This window comes from Cibotium barometz, chromosome 30 (genome assembly GCF_041138505.1).
Source record: "Cibotium barometz isolate CiBa-2024 chromosome 30, ASM4113850v1, whole genome shotgun sequence".
Taxonomy (NCBI): domain Eukaryota; kingdom Viridiplantae; phylum Streptophyta; class Polypodiopsida; order Cyatheales; family Cibotiaceae; genus Cibotium; species Cibotium barometz.
The window spans coordinates 53,737,365-53,747,364 of record NC_141075.1 but is presented as its reverse complement, the minus strand read 5'-3'; positions in this window follow the sequence as shown (position 1 = coordinate 53,747,364).

Genomic DNA, 10,000 nt, shown 5'->3' with positions numbered 1-10,000 from the left:
GTTTTTTAAAGGAGGTGCATATTTCACATGCTTGAATGAGTTTTAAACTCAAAAATAATGTGATATTTTTATCTCTCCTCTCTCTTGAACCAAACCAAATCAAAATGGAACCAAACCGAATAAAAAAGGAACCAAACTAGATCCAAATCTAGTCCAAATTCAACCAAACTGAATTTGGAAAATTCTAGAATTCAGTTAGCTTTGGTTAGAGCTTCCCTCTCCTATAAATAGAACATGAGTCCTTTGAAAAAAATAGAAGAATTTTACTATACTAGAGTTATGCTGAAATAATGCTAATTTCTACTATTCTCTAAAATTCTCTCCAAATTAAAGAAATTGGAGCTTCCCTCTTTCTTCAATCCCCATTGGTGGCTCCATCAACATACTTAACCAATTGATTTGTTGGGGGCCTCTACCGTGAACAAAGAATCAAGCAATTTGTAAGGTAATTAGTGAATTTTGATCATTTTCTATAATTTCTCAATGTTTCTCTCTTCTCAACCCCTCTCAAGCTTGAGAAGCTTAATTGGAATGGTTTTTGAATGCTATTGAAGTTAATTGATGAATTTTAGTGAAGAGTTACATAATTTGATGAATGCTATTGAAGTTAATTGATTAATGATAGTTAAGAATTACATAAATTTTCAATTATGCTTAATTCTAATGGTTTTTATGTAATTCCTCTCTCTCACTCAAGAAATGGTCATACTCATGACCCATTCTCAATCCAAATGAAGCTTTTCATAAAGCTTTTCCTTAATCCAAGATTAATCTATGCTTGAGGTCAAATTAATGGCTTTTTTCTATGCTTTTAGTTTATGTAATTCATGAATATTGATGATTCAACCCATTATTGGGTTAATGATCCAATTAGGGATCATTATAATCATTTCCTTAATGATAAGCTTTATCCTTCAAAAAAAATTGAGATTTATCAGTCATAGTAGCGGAGCTATGGTAAAATTTTTATAAAAATTACACATAAAATAATTTTATTCAAAGCATGAAAAGAGAACTTCCTACCATATTCTAGGAATTATCATCCTAGATTAATTGAAAGAATTTTATTGTAATCATGGAGAAATTGATTTTTATGTTATGCATAATTGATGATTATTTTATTGTAAAAGTATTTCTTTTATCATATTTGGATTTCATGCATAGAGGTATGCATAAAAGTTGATTATTTTATTATAAAAGTGTGACTTTTATCATATTTGGATTTCATGCATAGAGGTATGCGTAAAAGTTGATTATTTTATTGTAAAAGTGTGAATTTTATCATATTTGGATTTCATGCATAGAGGTATGCATAAAAGTTGATTATTTTATTGTAAAAGTGTGACTTTTATCATATATGGATTTCATGCATAGAGGTATGCATAAAAGTTGATTATTTTATTGTAAAAGTGTGACTTTTATCATATATGGATTTCATGCATAGAGGTATGCATAAAAGTTGATTATTTTATTGTAAAAGTGTGACTTTTATCATATATGGATTTCATGCATAGAGGTATGCATAAAAGTTGATTATTTTATTGTAAAAGTGTGACTTTTATCATATTGGATTTCATGTATAGAGGTATGCATAAAAGATATTGTTTTTATACTAAAAGTGTGATTTTCATCATAAATGGATTTTATGCATAACTTGGATGCATAAGAGAAATTCTTTCATTCTAAAAGTGTAATTCCTACCAAATTGAATTTATGCATAAGAAGATGCATAAAAGATTGATTTTTAATTCAAAAGTGTCATTCTCATCTAAATTGACTTTATGCATAGGAAGATGCATAAAAGATTGATTTTTAATTCAAAAGTGTCATTCTCATCTAAATTGAATTTATGCATAGAAAGATGCATAAAAGATTGAAATTTAATTCAAAAGTGTCATTTTTATTTAAAATGAATTTATGCATAGGAAGATGCATAAAAGATTGATTTTTACTTCGAAAGTATTAATCTCCTTAAATAGAATTTATGCATAAATAAATGTGTAAAGAAATCTTATATCAAATATAAGAATTCTCCTGTATTCTATAAATAGATATGAGATGTGATAGGATGTGATAAGAGGTGATAAGAGGTGATAAGAGGTGATAAGATGTGTATAAGATGTGATAAGATGTGATAAGATACTTATGAAATAAGTTAGGAGGTGATAAGATGAATTAAGATGTGATAAGATGTGTATGGGATGAGGTAAGGCGAGAATGGATGTGATGTAAAAGATTAGATGTGAAGGCATATGGGGTTATATGAATGGGAATGTGGAAATGGATGTATGTATGTGGATGTGTGGATGTGGAGATAGGAGTGTGGATGTATGAATGTGAAAATGGATGTATGCATGAAGATGTATATGCATAGATGTGAATGTGGATGCAGATGTGGATGTATAGATGTGAATGGGAATGTGGATGTAGATGTATGTGAATGTGGATGTAGATGTGGATGTATAGATGTGAATGTGGAATGTGGATGAGGATGTGGATGTATGTATGTATGTGGATGTAGATGTGGATGTATAGATGAGAATGGGAATGTGGATGTGGATGTATGTGAATGTGGATATAGATGTGGATGTATAGATGTGGATGTGGATGTGGATGTATGTATGTATGTGGATGTAGATGTGGATGTATAGATGTGAATGGGAATGTGGATGTGGATGTATGTATGTATGTGGATGTGGATGTATGAATGAGGACGTGATAATGGATGTATGCATGTGGATGTGGATGTGGATGTATGGATGTGGATATGGATGTGTATGTATGAATGTGGATATGCAATGTGGATGTATAAATGAGGATGTGAAAATGGAGGTAAGCATGTAGATATGGATGTATGGATGTGAATGTGGATGTGGATGTGGATGTGGATGTATGGATGTGGATATGGATGTGAATATATGATATGTGAAGTGAAGGAATCTGAAGTGAAGAGATGGAAAATGATGTGATTGGATGAGTACACATATAAATGGAATGTGGAATAAGTAATGTGGATTAATGAGGGATAATGTGGAAAAATGAGAGTTAATATAGAAATTGTATCTGTAAACTGTTTGTAAATGCTGGTTGTAAATGGCTGTTTTATGTCAAAAATGCTGGGGAAGCATTTTGACCGTCTTGTGATTAAGGTCGTGGAGACCTAACTGATAAAGTTGCAACTGCTGACGGAGAGTCTATGGAGGACGTCTCGCGTAGCAAGGTCGACCGAGGTCTTGACCAGCCTCGGTTCGATTAAAATGGTGAGCTTCCGGTACGGTGGATGAGGGACCAAGGAAGCGGCCTATGAGTGAAGCGCTAGGTCACCTGCGAAGGATCCTAGAGGGTGCTGACCATACGGTGCTCGGGCTTTGGGTCGCCCAGGATACCCACGCGTGTGTCGAGGAAGATATTGGAACAAGGAGTAAGAGTTGTTTTCTGAAACCGGGCATGGATCTGGTTGATTGACCTTACTGGTCTTCAATGGATGAGTCCATGGCTCTTTATATGGATCTGTTGGTTGATCTTGCTGATCTTCAACGAGAGTCCATCTTGATAAGTGATTATATTGCCGAGTATTATGGGCTAGGAACTATTGAAACGGCCCCTAAGTGGACAGGTGGTGAGCGTTCTAGTTGCCAATGATGCCATAGATACTTTGATGAAGGAATGATGGGAAATTGAATCAACCGGATAAATTGGAAGATTGTGATCATGGTTTCATTAAAAGATTGTTTTAAAGTTAGCTGATGTTGAGAAAAAGGCAAATTCATATTGGGTGTATATGTGGTGTGACTAGTTTTATGTTTGCATGAACTTCCGGCTAGGGGGCCTTGGAACTCTTTTCCTTGGTACCCGGGACAAAACCTAACCAAATTCCTAATTGGATCCCATCACTACAGTGGTTGGGCGGTTGGCTAACCCATGGGACTGGATGGGGTTAGGCTGGACTGATGGATCCGTAAATCGAGACTCAACTTTTGTTATTACGATAGATAAAGTAAATCCCGGACAGTAATTGTTCTATGGATAGGAATCAACGGCTGTGCCTCTTGAATGGGGAAAAAAGCGTTGATCCCAATGATCCAAGTGCAAGTTTCTTCCTTGATCTGATCAAGTATCTTGAAGATGCAATTGTATCAGCTTGATCAGAAATGATCTTGACTACGTTAGAGTAAAAAGTTATCCTGGAGGAATCGCCCGTGCTTTCCGAGTAAAGGAAGTTTTTCCGGGTTCGGTTTTGGAACAACCGACGGATTAGTCTCTTATCCGGATATCCGTGGGTGAGGCCCGAATGTGGGACCCCTGTCTCACACGAGAAGTGCTACTTCTGCTGCCAGTATCCTGAATCCGTTGCTCGGTGGGAACAGGGATCTCACAGTTGGTATCAGAGCAGGTTTTGAAAGCTAATAAAGATAATTAAATTATTATCTGAAATCGGTAATAAGAATTCAAAAACAGCATTTTCATAATGTATTTTCATTCCGTAAGCTTCTTTAATGAAGAAATTTTAATCAAAGAAATTGTTTTTATAGATGGAAGTTCCCCATTTATCTGGTATTCCCGACCTCACCCAGTCTCAAGATATGATTGCATTTGCCTTCGAGCATCTCATCTCTTCCGCTTCAACACGAACAAGCCGAGCAAGACTCGCATGCCATTTCGAGGAATTATATTTTCCTAACCTAGTGGAGAGACAACAGCATAAGTGGTTTGCACGGCTATATATCCACGCCTCTTACAACCGACGTGCAATGCTGAGGCAGAACCTCTCATTGGCCATGATTTTGATAAAGCTGAAAATGATGCGTGGTGTCATTCTATATCTTTCAACACCGCAAAATTTCAAACTTGCTTGCCGAGTTTATAGACTCCTTAGTCGATTTATCCCTAAGGAGAAAATAATAGCTCCCTTCGCAGTTAGAGAACTTATATAACAGGGCATGACTATGGCCCAGTACGGTCCTCTTATATGTCTTTCGAGGAGATTTTGAACTCAGAGCCGAGTTGCTCTATGTACATATTGCAACTTTTATATAAATAAAGAAACGTTTTCCGGTTAAAAAATTCATGTTGGACAAATGATTGTTTATGGGCGAACGATTTGCTGCTGATAAAGAAAAAAAAAATTTGTTATCGGACATATGTCATAGATCTCCATTAAGATCTTGTCTTGTATAAGAAATTGTTTTTCGAACTCTTAAGTCTTAGGATCTTGTGAATAATATCAAAATAAAAATTTAATAATATATAAATTTTGGCAGAATCATGAGATGAGAAAACCGTGGTCGTCAGCCAGAACCCTTCAAAGGAGAAGGGGAGAACCTGGGTGAGGCTGTGGAGAATTGGGTGGAAGCCTCGGAAGAGTATTTTGACGTCACAGGATACAATCATCAGAGCAATTGGCTAATAAAGAACAACTGAGAAGCCAAATATGTCAAAAATTTATCAAGAAACACAAAAAGGTTGTAATTGTGTGATATAATTCATACAATTTGATATTCAAACTAAAAAATTTATAATTTAGTAATTGGGTTTTCAGATGGAAGTACCGCAATTGTATGGAACCCTGACTTGCTTGAGGCCTAGACATGATGGTATCTATCTTATAGTTCCAAGTATCATGACTACCCGTATATACCGAGAGTATAACTGCAGCTCTTTACTGATAGTATATATGAGTAAATCTAAGACTTGAAATTATAAGCGTTAATGCTATCCAGATGATGATTTCGAATGTGGTTGATATGATTTTTAATTCTGTTTGAGAATTGATGAATTGATTTGGATTCTGATTAAAAAATGATGATCCCTGAAAATTGATTGAAATGTAATAAGCTGAGCGAAACCACAATGTGGATGATTGGGACGAGTCCCTGTAATGATAATGATTTCAGCAAATCACTATGAGATTAGTGGATTGTACTGTCGAATTGCTACTGTTAATACTTGAGACGGTAGATCAAGTTAAGGGATGACAAATTGAGAACTTGCTTAACTAAAATTCCCGTGGAGGAATGTTCAAAGGAAATTTTTTCGGTCTAATGGACCATTATCGTGTTAAAGTGAAGGAGATTAAGAAGAAGGGAGATCGATGGAAGTAAGATTACTGTGAGCGACAGGTAAAAGTTACGACTTATATAAAGGAAGGAGCTAGCGTAACTTAGAAGCCAACGATATCTTGTCACTAAAATTTTACCGTCTTTCCATGATTTAGGTTTGGCACATATTTCTATGAAATACATTAAGAACTTTGAGATGAGGAGGTAAAAGAAGCTTGTACCTACTTTCATTGAATTCAGATATAAGGCTCACAATATCTGGGGGATAACTTCTTATACTCCCCAAGAGATAAAGAACTTCTTTTGGGCCGTACTCGAATGAGAACCAAAACCTTGGTATCCAAAACAACGATTTTCACTTCTGAACTCATTGTTCTGAATCCTTAAAACAGGCGTGACTCCTGAGAAGTATTCTAGGGAAAGGGTCTTCCTTTTTTAAACACAATCTTTCTCTTATTTTAGAGAGGGAAAAATTATAAGATCAAAAAGGGATATTCTTACTCCTGTATACCTCGAAGGCTGGAGGAGAAATCTTACATTCTACCCCACTTAAAAAGTGCGAGATGTCCTTATCTCGCAAAGTAGAGGACAACTCTTTTTCTTAAGATCCAATTTATTATGGGGTTCCTTATATTCTGGTCAACCCAACAGAATACGGGGATAAGTATCCCTTAAATAGAACTCATCATTACATAACAATTTCATTCAATTCATATCATTCATATTGGCTTGGCAACAGGAATTAGTTTTATCCATGATGATTTCTCACCTTCAAGACGCAAGCGAGTCTGTGAAGAAAGATTTTATAGAACAGTATGAGCGCTCACTTTTTCCTCACTTGGGAACTTCTGTAGCTCAGACCAAATGGCGGACCTATCAAGAACAGTATGAGCGCTCACTTTTTCCTCACTTGGGAACTTCTGTAGCTCAGACCAAATGGCGGACCTATCAAGACATAACTAGGGTAACACCTTGGGGTCAGCAGCACTTTCGTAACAATGTCCGCTTGGCCATGGTTATTGAAGCTTTGGGTTTGGGTCCCCGATACTACTGCGTCATGAGATCAAGGCATCTTGGGTTTTCTGAGCGAGTCTTCTTACTGGAGTGTTTTCTTCCTCATCAGAAGATATGCCTTTACCCCGTTTTTGGCTTGCCTCTCAGAGGTCCTTTTGTTAGATCACCTCATACCACTGAGATAGGTGTGGCAATAACCAACAGAATTATTCCCATAGATGAGTTACCTTATACGTGCGCAGCTTATGAGTGCTGCTTTTGTGATCATATGATGGACGGGCTTATGGAAGTATAAAGAGTTCTTCTATCTTTACTGTATATGTTTCAAGAATGAATAAAGTTTAAATTTTGTTCTTATCTCGAATCTTACTCTCCTTGAGACTTTTTTTTGGTGGTTAATCTTAATTAATTTTTCTCTAAGTCTCATATTCGTGCATCTTGCGAAATTATCCCAAGTTTGCGAGATGTTGACATCTCGCGTTTTTCAAGTGGGAGAGAATGTAAGATTCCTCCCCAGCCTCTCAAAATGTCCAGCATCTTCCCCTGTAATTAATCCCCTCTTCAGAAATATAAAAGACCTTGTTTCTAACTGTTTTGACTTAGAGAGAGAGAATATTCTAGAGAGAGAATATTCAGATTTTGAATATTTGTAGATAGAAAAATTTCTCATCTTATTAAAATAAGTTCCCCTGAAACAGAAATTCAAAAAGAACTTTCCAATGTGCAATTGGAATTAATTGAAAATGAGTATGAAGGACCTTAGCCTAAGGGTCTAGATTTTCAGAAATTTTTGGATTATGGTCCAATTAAGGTTCCTATGGGCCAATAGCATCAATCCATGTGTAGGGAGGAGATAAATCCAATTTTGTAAAAGAAGATACCCAAAAATGAGTAAATGCTCACATAAGATGAAGAGTTGACTATGTACAAGGTTTATTAGTAAGAAACTATGAGTAATATCAAAAATATGAGATATTCATCATCGGGCTGTAGCTCAGTTGTTAAGGTGTTTCGCTGTCAAAACCGAGGTCATGGGTTCGAACCCTGCTGGCGACCCCGATTGATGTCTCACCCTTGAAGCTTGCCCCTGCTTTGTGGGATAAGGGGGGTCCCATGGGTACTAAGCCCGCTTCCTAACGCCCAACTTTTAAAAAAAAAAATATGAGATATTTTGGGTATCCAAAAATGAGTAAATGCTCACATAAGATGAAGAGTTGAAATTGTACAAGGTTTATTAGTAAAAAACTATGAGAAATATTAAAAATATGAGATATTTTGGGTATCCAAAAATAAGTAAATGCTCACATAAGATGAAGAGTTGAAATGTACAAGGTTCATTAGTAAAAAACTATCAGCAATATTAAAAATATGAGATATTTTGGGTATAATAATTCCATTTTGACACATATGTAAGGAAGGAGAGTTTTTTAAAGGAGGTGCATATTTCACATGCTTGAATGAGTTTTAAACTCAAAAATAATGTGATATTTTTATCTCTCCTCTCTCTTGAACCAAACCAAATCAAAATGGAACCAAACCGAATCAAAAAGGAACCAAACTAGATCCAAATCTAGTCCAAATTCAACCAAACTGAATTTGGAAAATTCTAGAATTCAGTTAGCTTTGGTTAGAGCTTCCCTCTCCTATAAATAGAACATGAGTCCTTTGAAAAAAATAGAAGAATTTTACTATACTAGAGTTATGCTGAAGAGTTATGCTGAAATAATGCTAATTTCTACTATTCTCTAAAATTCTCTCCAGATTGAAGAAATTGGAGCTTCCCTCTTTCTTCAATCCCCATTGGTGGCTCCATCAACATACTTAACCAATTGATTTGTTGGGGGCCTCTACCGTGAACAAAGAATCAAGCAATTTGTAAGGTAATTAGTGAATTTTGATCATTTTCTATAATTTCTCAATGTTTCTCTCTTCTCAACCCCTCTCAAGCTTGAGAAGCTTAATTGGAATGGTTTTTGAATGCTATTGAAGTTAATTGATGAATTTTAGTGAAGAGTTACATAATTTGATGAATGCTATTGAAGTTAATTGATTAATGATAGTTAAGAATTACATAAATTTTCAATTATGCTTAATTCTAATGGTTTTTATGTAATTCCTCTCTCTCACTCAAGAAATGGTCATACTCATGACCCATTCTCAATCCAAATGAAGCTTTTCATAAAGCTTTTCCTTAATCCAAGGTTAATCTATGCTTGAGGTCAAATTAATGGCTTTTTTCTATGCTTTTAGTTTATGTAATTCATGAATATTGATGATTCAACCCATTATTAGGTTAATGATCCAATTAGGGATCATTCTAATCATTTCTTTAATGATAAGATTTATCCTTCAAAAAAAATTGAGATTTATCAGTCATAGTAGCGGAGCTATGGCAAAATTTTTATAAAAATTACACATAAAATAATTTTATTCAAAGCATGAAAAGAGAACTTTCTACCATATTCTAGGAATTATCATCCTAGATTAATTGAAAGAATTTTATTGTAATCATGGAGAAATTGATTTTTATGTTATGCATAATTGATGATTATTTTATTGTAAAGGTATTTCTTTTATCATATTTGGATTTCATGCATAGAGGTATGCATAAAAGTTGATTATTTTATTAAATTGAAAGAATTTTATTGTAATCATGGAGAAATTGATTTTTATGTTATGCATAATTGATGATTATTTTATTGTAAAAGTATTTCTTTTATCATATTTGGATAAAATAATAAAATAATCAACTTTTATGCATACCTCTATGCATGAAATCCAAATATGATAAAAGAAATACTTTTACAATAAAATAATCATCAATTATGCATAACATAAAAATCAATTTCTCCATGATTACAATAAAATTCTTTCAATTAATCTAGGATGATAATTCCTAGAATATGGTAGGAAGTTCTCTTTTCATG